The following is a 17056-nucleotide window of genomic DNA, read 5'->3' as shown; positions in this document are numbered from 1 at the left end:
ACACTGAAAACCATTGTAAACACAACAACAGAGAATGAGTAAAAAGGGTGACCTTTACATGTTTTTTTTTTGTTCAGGATGAGTGAACCAATGACCGCTATACATATTCTGGAGTAAGAGAGCATGCATTTGTCTTTTTATTGCATGCACATGGACCTACTGGTGATATGCAGCCAGTTCCAGGTATCTGCTGTGTATGTACCTGGTGATATAAATGTGTGTAAGTGCCCCAGATTTGTTGATGTACACACAGTGTACACTCCTAATCCATAATGTGTGAAATAGTCTTAATTCCTACTGTTAATGTTATTGGCTTGCTACTGCAAAACACTTGGAAGGGGGAGAGGGTAGGAGATCACTTTCAGCACCTATTTTCAAGGGAGGCTATGAATGACATTTCAGAATTATTAGTATTGCCAGGTCCATGTGGCCGTATTTAACTAAATTGTTGTTCTAGTGGAAAGCAGCACAAAAGTCTCTACTAGGGCAACATTTGTTCGACGTTGTGTGTTTGCGTTAGGGAGCTAGGTCAACTCTTCAGCAGTTTCAATAAAGGGTAGTATTATGTTTAAATTACACCCTAAAGCCAAAGCAAGGTGTCTGATCACTGGTGTGTTTTATTATTTGGATGATAGTAAAGCTCCTCTGGTTTCTTGTGTACTTTTGCCCTGAAAGAAATCCCACATCATTGTAGGTGTCAGTTGTTGCTATGGTAATGCTTATGGACAATTGCTTTACACTAATGTCCACAAGAAGAGAAGAAATAAATACCTCCGCTGTGACCAGATGAGGTAAAATTAAGCACATTATTGCTAAGTGAAGCATGTTATTGAAGGTGGCAGGTTACTTTTCAGTGTTATTAAAGGTGTCAGGTCCTTAGACTCCTTAACTCTTTCAGGTTCCTTGCTCAGCTTAGAATCATGTCTGCAAAATGCTCTGTAGGCTAATTTATGTACCACACCATGCTGTTCCCAGAACCAGTATTCCAGGGTTAACTCTGTGACCTATTCAAACTTTCAACATTTTATTTGTCTTACTGTCAAGCACTGCATTTTGAACCCCCTTTTTTCCTATCCTTACAAGAAATCTATACATTTGTAACAAAATATAAACACTCACTTGTCTGTGTATATGGCTTTTAATATACAAAACTGAATTGGTTCTTGTACTCTGTCTTGGAACAGGACCATAATGAGTTCAAATTACGATGATTGTGTGGAACTTTAAAACAAAACAAAGCTAGCCGAAATCTGCGGTAGGCTAGTAGCTTCAAACTAGTGGTATGCTTCTAGAATTGCTATTTTACACTTCATTGCTCCCTCAAGGACAAAGCTGCAGGCTGTGCCAATTTGTTTTTTTTTTTTTTAATAATTTTTATTAACTGGCCAATCACATCAAATTAAATCACATCACATAAATTCCAAATTACAAAGCCAAATTTTTAAATTTTGTTGGGGGAACCCATACTTCAAGATCCAAAGGGGGATTCAGATCATCTTCTTATTACTGCGTTAATGTCCAAATCAGTCCCAATCAGTCCAAACAAAATTCATAATTCTATCCAGTCTTATCTTGGTGTTTCCACATCATATCTTGTTCATATAATTTCTATTTTTCCTTTACGATCTCTTCTGTTAGTCTCCTTAAGCCGATAAGCAAAATAATAATCCTGTGTGGATTTCCCGTTCCTCCACTAAGTCCAGATGGTTTCCATATATCTCCTTCGTAGATAACATCGCTCTTTCCATCATAAATTTGGCATTTGTCGCTCTTAAGTCCCACCGAGAAGTTGATCCACGATATGTAAACAACTCTATTTCTCTCTTTCTCCTCCCAGACCCAAGAGCTCCAACAATGCCTCCCAAAATGGCGACGGCATTTTTAACTGCGTCATTCCAAAACTCTTAGCTTTCCAGCTTCATCTTGAAACATTGCTTTGGTTCGAAAGTTCATCTCCACACAGCCTTAAATCCACAGCTTAAGTCCTTAGTTTCTGACTCATTAGGGGAGGGGATTCTTGTTAAATCACATAATAAAAAGGAAGGCAGGTTTTTTTCCCCCCCTCCCCCCTCAGTCATACCGTATCTTGACGTATCTTCTCATATTTTATTCTTGTCTTGTTATCAGAGATCTCTTCTGTCAGCAGTCTTTACTCCCCTTTTTCCTTGAAGCATGTGCAATTTATCTCGTCCAAATTGTTTCTTTTGAAGATGCTTGCAACTAGCGGCGCGAATCAGGGACGGCGTCCAGGAGTGCCGAAATCCCACAGGAGGGCTTTGTGCCTAGTGCCCCCACTCCCACAAATTCGGGGGTGGTATAGGGCACACAGGCTGTGCCAATTTGAAGGGGCCCTTGGCCAAGTGTCCTCTGCCTCTCTTACCAGCAGGGGGAGAGCTGCATGGTGGTGCAGCAGAGGAGAGGGAGGCAGCCACGCAATGAGAAGAAATGTGCTTTAGAGGCTTTCTGGAGAAAGGGTGGTGATGGTGGCTGTGCCTGGCTTGCCAAGTACTTTTCTGTAAAAGAAATTATTATTATTATTATTATTATTATTATTATTATTATTATTACTATTGCAAGAAGCATCAAGGTGATGTTGCTGTTGGCAGTGGTAGGCCTTCAAAGAACTGTGTGTCCCCAGACATTTGCCCTACCATTCTGGGTGATGGTGCCAGGCCTTGGGCAACATTATACACATTATGATTGTTTCCCGCAGTAGATAAGGTGAGTAAGAAAGAGATGCATCTAGGAAAACTGAACCTAGATAGGCATTTAAAGATGTGTGCATGTGCAGGCACATTTTAATCACACACTTTACATGTTTGCTGTAGAAAACACCACTGTAGTACTACTGTTCCCTGCAGCAATCAAAACATGCTCTTTATAAAAGTAGAATATACCTAAGCAAAAATGCTCAATTTACATTGTTTTATTTGTAGTATCCAACAACTGAGATCCAGGCTAAATGTAACATGGGGAAACCATAGCTGGATCTCTTGAAAACTTTTCATTTTGGAAAAAAAGGAGCCAGGGGGCTACCATGTTTTGGACTGTATCTGTATCCTTTCCTCTCTGCATTTAGTAACAGCTCTTGCAGAGGTAAGTGGAGAACTTTGGACGGAACTTAGAAGGCGATATTTTAAAGGTCTAACAGCCTATATATCCATGCTTTACTTTGCTGCATGTTTTGGGGTTCTCTCACCAAAGAGTACTTTCCTCAAACCTGGATTTGGGCATCCAAGGAATTTCCCTTTTTATTATACCTAGTATTTTATTATTTAACCAAAATACAAAACAACAACAACAAGATCTTGTAATGGATTTCTTGAACTGCATTTATTTTGGCCCTGAGTCTGAAGTGTTTTGATGGTGTACGTACTGTATCTCCAGCAATGCTAACAAATAGGAAGAACAAGATGAACACACCGGACACATGAAAACTGTGTGGCCTCTACATAGCTTAACTTAAGTGAAGGGAGGCTTTCTAAGCAGAAATATTAAAATTTCTATTTTGTTTGTCACTGTAATAAATATATGGGTATAGTGATTAACTGCATTCCACCAGGTTCCAGACCCAACTGTCTGAATTGCTGTTTGATATTTTTATATATAGATATAGATATAGATATAGATATAGATATAGATATAGATATAGACATCCACACACATGCACATATAAATACATGCATACATATAGAATTGGGAATACAGGAGGATAGGAGAAGGGCCAATTTGCTCTTTTCTCCAGTTGGCTGCCACTCAGCTGGGTTGGGACTGGGAACAAGATGGAACATGGCAGTGTTAATCCTTAGCACATGTGAAAAATGAGACTTGGCCACTCTATGAGCAAAACGTTCCAGTCTTCAGCAGTTACCCTTACATGCCAACATCTCTTGAAGTGGAAAGTCTGTGATACCTGGTGAGAAAAACGTTTTGTGCAAGATCACCACTAAGGGTTAATTCTTTTCATATGCAGACATGGTAATTTCCAGGGGGGTAATAGTACAGAAAGTTGTGGGAGGCCCCACTATGATGTTCTCCTTCAAGATCCCAGATGCAGTAAAACAATAACTACTCAAACTAGTCTGCAATTTTTTAATGAAAGACTGGGTTATTGTTACAGGAGTCAGTTTCTGTGAGCCTCAGGCTTGCATACTCCCTTCACCCTTCTTCTCCTCCACTGCATCCATTTATGATTAACCACATAAGTGTTGTTGTGATGCCTCAACCTGGACAAACTGCAGTTAGTCTTAACTATGCTTAACTAAAGGAAGTCAACTCTAAACCAAAGTTTTATGAAGCTGTCTTATTTCAGCTAACGATACATAAGATGCGTAACTGCAATGTAGGGTTAGACACAACACAGACATGTGGTTAATTGCTGTTGGCAGTAAAAGCTTTTGATCTGCTCCCAGCCAACCTGGAGAAGGAGAAAGTGGGGGGGGGAGCATATGAGCCAAAGTCTTGTATAAGTAGCTATAAACTACTGTTTGTCGTTACATTGGAACCAGCTTAGTATCTAAGGGCAAAAAGTTTCAATCCATCACCACATAGTGAGGTCCGAAAGCTATTCTTAGCAGTATAGTGAGCCGCAGAAGTTGGAATGTTATCATTCTGTTCCCAGGGTTTATAAGGGATCTGATAACAGAAGCCCAGCCTATACTGGTGAGGAAATACACACACACCCAATGCATTTTTTCCTGTGTGTCTCATCTATTCAAATAACAGATCTGGATGAATAAGGAATACAAGGAAAGCCAGATGATTCAATATCTGTCACAACTAATGGTGACTGCTTGTTAGATAAAATTTAAGGGTGACTGTACATTATCACTCTTTTGAGATGCACCATCCGTCTGTCCCTGTGTTGGCCTAATGCTGTGTTCCCTTTGAGATAATCTGTCCAGGGTTGCATGCCACCAATAGATGAGGCAGTGGTGCTGGGAAATGGAAAGAAAATTGGTAAGACTACATTCCCCCCGCCCCCCGTCCACCCAGGATCTGGATAACATTGAATAAGAGCACACTTAATTTATGCTACCGATTGGAATGCTGAACCATGGTTAAGGGTATATGGAAGATATGCCCTTGAAAGGGAAAGGACTTTGGGCATGGAGCACAGATTCCTGCAGCTTAATTGTAACCTCTTTTAGCAGAAAAAAAGGCAGGCAAGCATTGCATATGTTGCTGGCCAAGTAGCAGGCTATTTCTCCTCCTCCTCCTCCTCCTATTTTACATGCACTTAGAATTACCATACCTGTCCCATAGTTCACAGATCCCAGAGCTAACCCTCTCCACTGAGAACAAGGTAGTCATTTATTCGGGGGTGATCCTTTATTCAAACATCCCAACCGAAGCTCTAACTACATGTTAAGCCGGTACAACTTACTGCTGGGATATGGGTTGGGCTGCATTTTTGTAAATGCTTCCCTGCCTTTATTCTGCCCCTTTCTATCTCCTTCCCACCTTTGTTTCTCCCACCTGCAGAAAAACAGCTAGTGAGAAGCTGTTTCATCTGGAAAGCAAGGGCAGGAGAAGGATTCAGCACCTGTTCTGCACCAAGTCTAAGTGGCTTCTTCTCCTATGCTCATTTCTTCAGTTTTGCAGCAAGACAATTTTACCACCATTTTCATGGTTGCATCTACGTTGATGCTTGGAAAGTGACCACTTAAAAAACATTGCCACTGGAGCCTTCCCCAGTGCTAACCCTAGGCAGTAAATGCCCTGGATGCAACTCTGGTCTTGTTTTCTCTTGACTTCTATCTCTTCTTCCTATTCACTGACCTTGCTGCCCCCAGGATCCTCTCTTATCTACTACTCTGCTTTTTTTGGGCTGCTATTGCCACTTTATCTGCTTTTAGTTACTGTTAGAGGAAGGACTCCTGGGAGCCAAAACAAAGAGAGGAATCTGGGTGATAGATAGGAAACATGGGACAAGTAACCATAAGCCCCTGGTTCAGCTTTCACTCTTGGGTACCTCAGTCCCAGTTTGGCTGTTTCCCCAACAATTTAAAGAATCATATCCTGTCTGTAGCAAACTTGGGCTGCAATCCTATGCATGCCTACCTGGGAGCAAGCCACATTGAGCATAGTAGGGCTTTTATCTGGGTAGAAAGCACAGAACAGTGTCTTGCTTATGATTGTAATCCATTCAGGCTGGGACTGAAGCAAAAGAGAGAGGCAGTGGCAAGAAGGATCGAGGCAGTGGCAAGAAGGATCTCTTAGTGTACCCTGAAAATGTTGAGACTACTTAGGCCAGTAAGGAGTAGATTATGTGAAATAGTCTTCAATTCCCTTATTGAAAATAACCATCATAAGGAGGAGAAGGTGTTAGGAAGAGAGCTGATGTAAGGTCTTTAAAAAAAAACCCTTGTATGCCAATAATACTTGTTGGCATCTGACTGTCTTGGGAGACAATGGAAGAGTGCAACTTTGGGGGGAAAGTGAAACCATTGGAGAGTTATGGTGTATGCTTTGGCTGTAGAGACTGATATGGCAAAGATATTTTTTTGTTGCAGGTGGGGCAGATGAAGGCACCTGGCTTTTCTGCTACAGGTGCACCATGGTGTTTCTTCTCTCTGTGCTCCTCCCAGCGGTCAATCCTGCTCTAGTCATTGCTGTGGATACATGACCTGACTGTCTCCAGGCACTGCGGTCATCTGAAAGGGATTCCCATATGGCAGGGTTCATGTTGCCAGCTTTTATGTCACGTTTGCAGACATCTTTGTAATGCTGAGTTGGTCTGCCAACAGGCCTAGTGCCTGAAGCCATCTCCTCATACAGCACATCCTTGGGGACCCTGCCATCTTCCATTCTGTGTACATGGCCAAGTTAGTGTAGATGTCACTGAGAGAGAAGTGTGGACATGCTGGGAATGTGGGCTTCTGTCATGAGCTCCCTGGCTAACTGCTTAGTGGAATTAGAGATGCGGAGAGCTTGCTGTACTTCCTAGTTTCCAAACCCCTCCTGCTGCCTATGGTAGCCGACAAAGGAATCTTTCTGTCTGTTTGGCTTTCTGCTCTAAGATACGAAGGGTGTGTCTCGTTCAAGGAGACGGAGGAGGCTCTTCCAGGCTTTCAAATGAGAGCTGCCTGCTGTATGGTTTCTACCACTTCTGACTCCTGTCTCTGTTCAGGACTAGAGCATCTGATAGCTTGCTCCAGTCCCTGACATCTTGGGAGAATACATCTTTGTTTGAGACTGTGTCCTGCCACGTGATGCCCAAAATCTTCCTGACACAGCACATATGAAAGGCATCGAGGTGATGCTTCTGGCAGGTGAGCCCATGACTCACTTCCATAAAGCAATGTGCTCAAAACGGAAGCCTGGTAGACTTTCATCTTGGTATTGGCCATTAGCATCAGATTCTCCCATACCGTTTTGGAGCGGTGAGCCATTGCTGTAGCTGCCTTGCCCAGCTTGCCCAGCTCAGTGTCAATGATTATTATGGGACCCAAGTAGACAAACTCTACTACCTTAAGTGTTTGGTCACCATTGTTGATGTGTAGAGTGCTGGCGATGTAGGACCAACCAAGGATGTTGGTCTTCATCTCTTCATCAGGCTGATGATGATGAGGATGAACTCCATGCAGGCGGGTAAAATGGCTGATGAGTCTCTGTATGCCAGTAATACTACAGACATGAAAAATCACCATCATATTTATTTATAGGGCCTTTCTTGGCAGGTACACCTGTATATAAATCTGTACTTCAACTGTACAAAGGTATTTCCAGGAGATGTTCAAAAAGGAATTTTAGAATTCACTATGTAGGAAAAAAATGTGGAAGGAACCAAGTAAACAACAGTACAAAGAAGAAGAAAATCCCAGCATGTGTGGTTTTTGAAGTAAAATGCAGGTTTCTTAAAAATTCCAAAATGATTTTTTTTAAAAAGGCCTGTGTTTGATTGATATACTGCTGGCTGTGGGAATTACAGCACTGTAAGCTGTGTGTGGGAGAGAGTGGGGGCAGTTAGAATTCTGGTTCAAGAAATGTATGTTGCCCACAACACATGTTTCAAGCCTTTCCCTGGTAAGAGCTATGTTGAAGGATGGAGCTTACTATGTATTCCAGAAGATTGGGCAAACTCGTCACTTTTTTGAGTCTGCTATGCAAAAGCCAATGCAGTGCTTACTTCATTGGTTGGTTGTCTTCTGTGAACTTTGGAGCAACTGCTTTAAACATTTTGGCGAACATGCGATCATCTTGCACCTGTTTCACTGTCTTATTCCATCCTGCACTTTCTCAAATATACAAGTCCTGAAGCTTCTCTGTGATTGAATTTGTCCCTGAAAACTGGAAACCTATACTGTATACAGCCTTGCTGCAGCCTGTGCCGTCTCTGATTCTGTATTCATGTCAAGTTGCTTCTCAGTCTGACAGAGGGAACTAAATATATAAATGTGTGTGTGTACACACCATTAAATCTTTTTCCATTTTGTTATTTGAAGCAGGTCCTGTGGCGTCTCTCACTTCTACTCTAGTATCTGTCACTTGGGGGAGTCCTGGCTTGCCAGCTCTGTTGTGCCTTGTCAGAAGACTGCAAGGTGGTGTCAATGACTGTGGATTAGCGACAGTGGAATTTTGCCTTCGTTACTCAGAGGCTGCTAGTGTTGCTGTTTGCTGTGCAGTGTTGTTTTTTCCTTTATTTCTTCCTTTCTTTCCTGCCGCAGAAGGGGCAGAGTCCATTCCCTGGGAAGGAGCTGCCATTAGGAAGAGTAAAGCAGACCGAAGGAGAGAGAGAGAGAGAGAGAGAGAGAGAGAGAGACACGGCACCAAGCATTCCAATTACGTCAGATCTGGTGGGAAAATAATGCAGAGTACTTTGGAATAGGCTGCCTTCTGGGCAATTGTTTCTTCATCTCTGCCAACTACTGCTGGAAAGATAGCACGAGTGTGTGTGTGTGTATGCGTTTATAAAGCACCTCAATTAATCTGTGCTGCCTCTGCTACAAAGACGGTGTTCTGGCCATGGTGAAAGAAAAAGGTAATCCAGCCTTGCATATTCTTCTAGGTTAGGATTGAATTGGCTTGGCAAGTTACTGTGTCGGTCATGTTTGCTTTTCCATGTTGCTTTTCCACGCAAAAAAACTGATGTGCCTGATGGTTCCTGCTCACATTTTACTGCTCATTTATTTATTTATGTTAACTTCAATGATTTCTAATGAGTGATTTGATTTAAAGTTAGATCTGATGCATTAGGTTCTCAAATTAAAGGTCTGTAGCTTTGATCCATTAAAAAAAATAAAATGTAGGCATGGGTTGTTTTTAGAATTGTACTTTGGTTGTTCTTAGCCCTGGCAAGTTTTGGAGTGTCTTTTAATGGACACCCTGGCATTATGCTTTGAAATGCCATTAAGTTGCATTTATGAAACCACACGCTTAAGTAGAATTGTCCCATCATTGAACTTCTCTAGAAAAATCAGTGGCAAAAGCTGGACCTCAGTTGCTTTAACAATCTCAGCCTAACCAGTATGTGTCAAGCTTCTTCTGGACAAGTGCTGCTAACAGATAGCTATTTGAGAGGAAATGGCTTGAGTCACCCACCCGTAGGCTTCTGTATATTAACAGCACAAACTTGTGGGCGGAGTGTGTTTGGATAAGCTGCTCCTTTTAGCAAAGATGTCTCTGTGCCTCTTCCTGAAATAATTTGCAGTAGGTTCAGATTTAACACACGGGCTGATGATTTAAGTGGGTTATTGTACATTAATTCATTTTGGGGGGTTTTTCTTGCTGTACAGTTATGTACATCTTGCATAATCTAGCTGGATTTTGACACAAGGAAGAGATTTAAGTGTAATGATGTTTAATTCATTTATTATTTATTTATTGGATTTATATCTCACCTTTCCTCCAAGGACCTCAGTGTGGCATACATGGTTCCCCCACTTCTCATTTAATCCCCACAACAACCCTGTGAGGTAGGTTAGACTGAGAGGCAGTGACTGGCCCAAGGTCATCCAGTGATCTTCATGACCAAGCTCTCCTAGGTGCTAGTGCAACATTCTTAACCACTGCGCCATTCTGGCTCCGTACTGGTTTAAGTAGATTAGGCCTGCTTCTGATGGTGTGGTATGAAATTATGCATTTTCAGGCATACTTCTGCTTTGTCTTTTCTATGGAAAATAGATGCTTTAGGAAGCCAACCTGGCAGATGCCTGCCTGCCATGGAAAACCAAAATACTGGTTCTTTCCCATGTTATATTGATAATGTATCTTGATGTACAAGTGTGCAGTTCCATCCCTCCCAAAAAAACCAACAACAACCAGAAATAGCTTCTTTTGGACATTAACATTTAATACAATGATAGTCAAAGTATTAGGAAAAATGATGTGGGGAAATCACATTAATTGGGAAAGCCACCATGAAGTGATACAGGCATCATTTCAACTGGAATATAAGTAGATCCAATGTAGTGCAATCTAGTTAATAGTAGCCCCCCCCCCAAAAAAACCACACAACAACATTCTTTGTTACTTTCTGCCCTAGCCAGCTTTAATATGTACATAGGGAAATTTGGAAGCTGTGCTGCTGGAGTTCTTGTGACCTTAAAAGACACAGGTTTACAATGTTACTGATGCCATAGTTTTATTCCTTCACATGCACGCCCTGTTCAGTCAGATATTTGTTGATTTGGCCAAGTTTATTTGACTATGCTGTCCATTCTGCATTGTATCCAAGGGCACCCTGCCCCCTTCTATACGCAGGAGCAAGGGGGTGGGGATCAGCTTATGTGTTCTCATCAGTCTGTACCTGTCTTCCAAATAGCCACCTGTCAGTTGAGAATTAGGAGCCCCACTGAGGAATGCAACAGGGTGTTGGTGGGCATTCCAGCATGGTGATGTTTCCCTCCTAAGTGGCAGGCCTCTATTAGCAGCAAGTGCTTCTCTAGTTGAGGTCAGAAATGGGGTTATGTGGGTGATGAACAGACCTTCAGTAAGCAATAACCAGTTCACTTCAGTGGAGAGGTACTGAAAGAATACAGCATGTTCAAATCTGTAATCGGCAGTTTCTGAGAGGGTGACCAGTTTGTAACTCTCTTAATAAGGCTGTCAGGTGACCCCTTTTATGCTGTTGCTTGCCCCATACTTACTACAGCAATAATTTGGTTTTGGTTTTTACTTTTGATTTGTAAACCTAGTGTTACTATGCACTCTTCTGCCAATAGTCCTCATTTCTGAAGGCAGGAGAAAACTGAGCAGAACCCAGATGGTTGACCAAAGTGCATAGGATAGGTTCAGGATGATATTATTATATGTGAGAAAGAAGCTCCAGCTTCGGCAGAGTGTGTTTCCTTTGTATTGCTCTGATAGCTGTGATTTTCCACCGGGGCAAAATGATGTAATTAAGAGAATGGTGTTTGTACAATGCTGTATCGTCTGTAATTTCCTTAGCAACACACTGACTTTGTACACAAACTGGAATTTGACACAGCTAAATGGTACTTTGGCATCTGCAAATATGAGGAAATGTTGTCATTTTGCATGTCAGTGAGACCCTCTGAGTAAGAATCCAATTCTGTCAGCTGTTGTTATGATGCATAAGCAAACTTGCTCTAATAAAATTCTGTTGATTGAACCTGCTTGAAAAGGACTTTATTCTACATGTTATTGGAGCAAGAATTATTTTCTTTATTATTATTATTATTATTATTTTGCAATACACAAAATAAATGTCATGGAATAAAAATAAAAAGTGAGAATGTAATAAAGGGGAAAAAGGAAAGAAAGGTATACTATATCACTAGAAGAATTAACTATTACAATATATATTTAATATATAGATATTATTATCAAAGTACAGATATATTTATTTTAACATACTATATTTTGTATAAACGGGTTCCAAATTTCAGTATACTTGCCCATGCAAAGTCTACGTCTATAAGCAATCCACTCATAAGTGGCAAAGGATTCTTAGGGGAAGCAATGTGCTTTAAATTTATTTTGTGTATGCATCACTAATTAGTTGCCCATGTAGAAGAAAACATTTCTGTTCTTGTTGAACAAAAGAAGCTTAATTTATGATAAGCTTGTAAAGGTGCTGTTGTGGAGATCAAATGAAGTCAGAGCAGGTTGCTGGTCAAAACTGCTTTTGACAATTTTTCATTCTGATCTGCTGACCAGACATGAGATAATAGCAGCTAACTAGAAGAAGTATCTGTGCAGTTTCTGTTGCCCATCATCTTTTTGTAAGTCTTTGAGTTGCTTTTGTGTAAATTGTGACTAATAAATAGTAATAATAATACTTGGTTTAAGTGTTCACCCTTCTCAGAATTCTCTACAAACTTTGGAGGTTACTTAGTTGAGGAACTGGGTGTGAACTTGGTTTTCTGAAGGCAGAAAGTTTGAAAAACACTGTACTATGCTAAATAAGTGGTGACGGCACTGCTTTTTCTTATACAAGGTCATTTCCCAGCTGCACCAGTTGTATCTGGGAAAGTCTGCCTGCTGTCCGCCACTTGAAGTGCTGATCTTAGCAAATGGATAATCCATCCGTGCTTGGATCATCAGCATTTTCTCACCCTGATTAGCTTGCTTACAGCAGAGATCTAAAAAAGAATGCAAAGTCAACATTGCTGCAGATGAAGAATAAAATCCCAGCCATTTTCCCTCTCTCCCTGAGTATATGATGGCATGGCCAATAACTTTCAGGGTCAGTGTGTTTGCTTGGAATGCTGGTTTAGGATGTTCAATTAATGGCTTAAATTCAGACGGATTAAAAACAATACAGTTCACTTGAATTCAGATGGATTAAATGAGCAGTTGTCTTTTGCCAAGCTGCCTGAATGATGGTCTTTGGGGACAAATATGGAATGCTCAATACTTTCCTGGAAATAACATCAATCTGCAAGAGGGTGGAAGTGGATAGATAATATTTATAGTTCTATTTGAGTTTGTCTCTTAAAGAGAGGTTGGGGGGTTAGTTCTCTCTCATTCTGCAGACCAGTTCTAACTGAGATGCATGAGTTGATTGAAAGCGCTTGCCACTTCAAAGGCTCCTGCACCAGGGCATAATATACAGTACATTCTTCTTCAACTGCTAGTTTTCTGAAAGCATAGAAGAGCCTGACATGCAGGTGCTTCCACAAATATCATAAAACCTCCTTGCATCACCATGTTTCCCTGAATGTTCTATTTTCTTGCAAAACTGCAGGGAAACTTGAGATGGGAGGAAAGTGTTTTTCTGCATTTCTGGATTGGTTTAAAGCAGGACTATCAAACATAAGGCTCAGGTGCCCAGTGTAACCTGGGCTTCATTCACACAGCTGTTTATACAATTTCCCTGCCATTTTTCTAACAGTTATTTTCTGCATTATATTAGACTTACACATGATGTAAAAGTCAGTTCCAGAAAACTCATGGAATGGAATGGAATGGAATATTGTGCAAGATTAGTGCTCATTTCCATATTATAAGGTTCCAGAGAAAATCTGTTTGCAGCCCCCTCAGTCTGAAAAATCACAGAAGGTTTGCACATTTTTTTCACCTTTTCCAGTTTCATGTTGCAGCTGCTGAGGTGACAAGTCATGAGGTGGAATTCTGAAAAGGTTAAGCCTGTAAGAATGGCGGAGTCTAGTGGGAGAACGATGGCATGGAGGAATAACATACATGCAGTGGCGTAGCGTGGGTTGTCAACACCCGGGGCAAGGCAAGTAATTTGCGCCCCCTAACCCGTGGATTTTAGCACTCGAGTGCGAGCGCGCCCCCCCCAGATGTTGCGCCCGGTGCGGCCGGCCCCCCTGTACTCCCCACGCTACGCCACTGCATACATGAATGACATTTGCCGCAACATGGCGGTAAAGCAGTCAAGGTATGACTGGCGTGTGCAGTGTGAAAGAAACGTTAGAAAATGGGACAAAAGTGTGAACCTTATAATCAGTTAAACCAATGCAATGAACCCCATTTGTGAATGCAGCCCTACATACCCTTGTCATGCTCCATACAAATGACTGAAGAGTCTTCAGAGCTAGGGAAAAAAATCCCTTAAGAGGGCAGTGAAGCAGCGGCTTGTCTTCTTGTGACTACCACTTGTAAACTCTGCTGGAAAATTGCAGCAGGTGGATGGGAGATTATTTTTTATCTGAGTAGATAAAAATAGTTATTTCTGAGATTTGTCCTGGAATATACAGTTTACATTTCCCTTTTTCATCTCTTTCTGCTCCCTTTTTAGTTAACAGCAATTTCATGTTTTCCTCTAGGCATGTGTTTCTTAACAGCATTGCGACACTGCAATCATTAAGAACAATTCTCTCTTGAGCGTGGAGATATGCTGATGTGTCACATACTATGTATAGCTTAGTAAGAGGAGCAGGAGTCTTGATAACTGTAGTATTGGAAAAAAATGGGATAGACAAAGTGAAGCAATAGAGGCCAGGAAATCTGTATTCTTTCTGTGACCAAGCTTCACATTGTGTGTAGATCAAAAGGAGTTTTGAAATATATATAAGATAGGATTAAGGAAGCCACACTTCCTAAAAAGAAACAGTAATTATGCACTGGGAGTTTTAGTGGTTGGAGGTAGAGATGGGAATTTGGAAACTGGAAACCGAAACATTCCAATGTGGGGAATTTTTGCATGAAAAATTGATGTAAATTCCTGGAAATTCTTAACAGTAAGTTGCACATTTTGAAACTGGACATTTCTGGACATTTCTGTTCTTCTTTTAAACATAAACCAGAGCTTTTTAAATTGTAAGGTATGCTAGCTTTCTCATGTGAATGCAAATACTGTATTATAAAGTGTTAGTCATAAACGTAAAACATAAAATTTTTCTGCTGTACCTATATAGATATGTTTGCTGTTCTTGTGAGCCCCTCTGAGCACAGTTTGGGAAATAATTTATTATTTTATTATTAGTTATTAAATTTGTTAGTCGCTTTATTTTTCCCAAGGCAACTCAAGCCAGCTTAAACAGCCAAGCAAATAATTCTGATGATAATGATGGATCTAGAACAGGGTTTCCCAAATTTGGTCACCTACAACTCCCATCATCCCTAGCTAGCAGGACCGATGGTCATGGATGATGGGAATTGTAGTCCAAAAAACGGCTGGAAACTCAAGTTTAGGAAATCCTGATCTAGGTCCCATTGATTTTAATGGGATCTAATTGTAATTGACTTAGTTTGGGTCCAACTGATACAAATGATACATGCTCAATCCTAGGTCTCTTCTCTGTCTTCCACAAAGTCTATTTTTACAAAATACGTGATGTCAGATGACATCACTTTGTTGTGAGTTTTTTCTTTTTGCTCAAATTTCTTGGTTGCTGTGTGTTTGACAGTGAAGCCTACAGCTATATCACACATCTTGATGAAATGGATCTTCCTGATTATCTTTTTAGATAGTTGCTCTTACAGGGATAATGAGCAACTCTAAAACAGCTTGAACTTTCTCATGTGGGAATTATGAATTCCGTCACTCACTTTAATCTATTTTTTTAGCATAGGACATATGGACCGTATCGTTTTGAGGAAGTTCTGTTTCTATTTGGCTGCTTCCATTCTCTCCAATATGGAACTTCTAGGCACACAAACTGAACACTAAGCGCTTACCTGGCGCTTTCAGTGTAAAATTGACTCTCAGAGGTCAGTTTGACCTGCAGTGGATATGATATGTGTGAAGAAATTTTAAAAATGCATTGCAGAGCCAGTGAGGAAAGGGCAAATGAGAGTCAAGGACATCGAAGCGCACTGAACATTCTTGCAAATAGTATGACAGAGACCAAGTATCTGACTGAAGGACTCCAGCTACTGGAAAGAAAACTGACTGTGTATCTCTAGAAACTTAATCACATATTACAACACTTCTGCAGAGAAAGTGCTGTGCAGGTGGTGGTGTGTGATGATCCTACATACATGAAAAATGCTGTCTGTACCCACAGTGTTCATGTACACGTGCAGTCAGTTTTCATGTATACATGCAGTAGTGTATGTGGATGTAGAATTGTTTATGTTACAGTGTAGATGCATGTGATGGGTTAAATTATTATGCAGATGTACCTTCCATGTAGTTATGAAGTAGCCTGACAGAAGCAAATTACCTTTGGCGTTCAAAGTGGTGGTAACTGGGGATCCATGTATGACTTACTCTGATAATGTGAGAGTAGAAGGCCATTCCATTTCCCCACTGTTTACTTAGCTGATAAGGTTAAGGTTAAAATGCACATCTGATCATTCTACCTAGCAATTTTGTTCACTGAAAGTGAGTGGAAATGTGTAAGCAAAATTGAGGAGATGCTTTATTTAGAGAAGTTGATAGCATCTTTTGTTTCTGATGCAGAGTTTTTTAAACTTACGAATATCAATATTGAAGGGGAAATGCACTTAATTCAAATAAGAAGACAATTTTGCAACTAATGACACACATACTCCAGGTGCATAGTATCCAAGACTGGTCCAAATCCCACTCAGACTTCTCCATGAGAATAAAAATACAATAATAATAAAATAAATAACTCATTAACTGGCTGTTGGATGATCTCATAGAGGTGTGCTTTCCTGTCCTTATGGAAAGGTGTGCTTTTTATAGGTGAACATGACCAGTTGCTAATTGCCATTTTATACCCTAGCAGCTGAGCTTCTCTTCTGGAGGAATGACCTCATGGGGTGGTATTTCTAAGAATATGAAGACATTACAATTGTAATGCACGTAAAGCAGATTGGGTAGTATAAAGTGTGCAGACTCAGGGAACAGAAAAAAATGATGTGTCTTATGAAATTCAGCTGGCTTCTAATAAGCATCTTACAAATTGCATCTGCTGCCTAAAATATGCTCAAAACGTTCTGCTTGCTTTGAAATTAAGGCTTCAAAGTTTCCTTCTTTCTTTCTTTCTTTCTTTCTTTCTTTCTTTCTTTCTTTCTTTATAAAAGTAGCTTTGCTTATGTAAGTATAATATCCTCGGACAAATCATGGCTGTTAATATCTGTTCCAGAGCTGTGCTTCTAAATATAGAAGATCCCAAATTCAATCCCTGGCATCTACAGGTAGGGCTAGGAGAGATTCCTGCTTGAAATCGTGGAGAGCTGCTGCCTGTCTGGGTAGATAGTGCTGAACTAG

The 17056-nt window shown here is 40.7% G+C and overlaps 1 protein-coding gene across 25 annotated transcripts in view; it reads left to right on the top strand.

The window, feature by feature from the left end:
- Window positions 1–17056, top strand: part of ABLIM1 (actin binding LIM protein 1) — a 215778-nt gene that overhangs the window by 73552 nt on the left and 125170 nt on the right. Inside the window, exon 1 of one of the 25 annotated variants that reach the window (XR_014548875.1) lies at window positions 8577–8983. The exons of 21 other annotated variants lie outside the window; for them this stretch is intronic. The gene's annotated coding sequence lies outside the window, so the exon portion shown is untranslated. Of the gene's footprint in view, window positions 1–8576; window positions 8984–17056 lie in introns of those variants that run through there. 3 more of the 25 variants (XR_014548876.1, XR_014548877.1, XR_014548878.1) reach the window with 3 other exon arrangements.

The sequence above is a fragment of the Podarcis filfolensis genome, assembly GCF_964270895.1.
Source record: "Podarcis filfolensis genome assembly, chromosome: 5".
Lineage (NCBI taxonomy): Eukaryota > Metazoa > Chordata > Lepidosauria > Squamata > Lacertidae > Podarcis > Podarcis filfolensis.
Note: the sequence above shows the minus strand (reverse complement) of the source record. Positions and strands in the feature narration are given on the sequence as shown.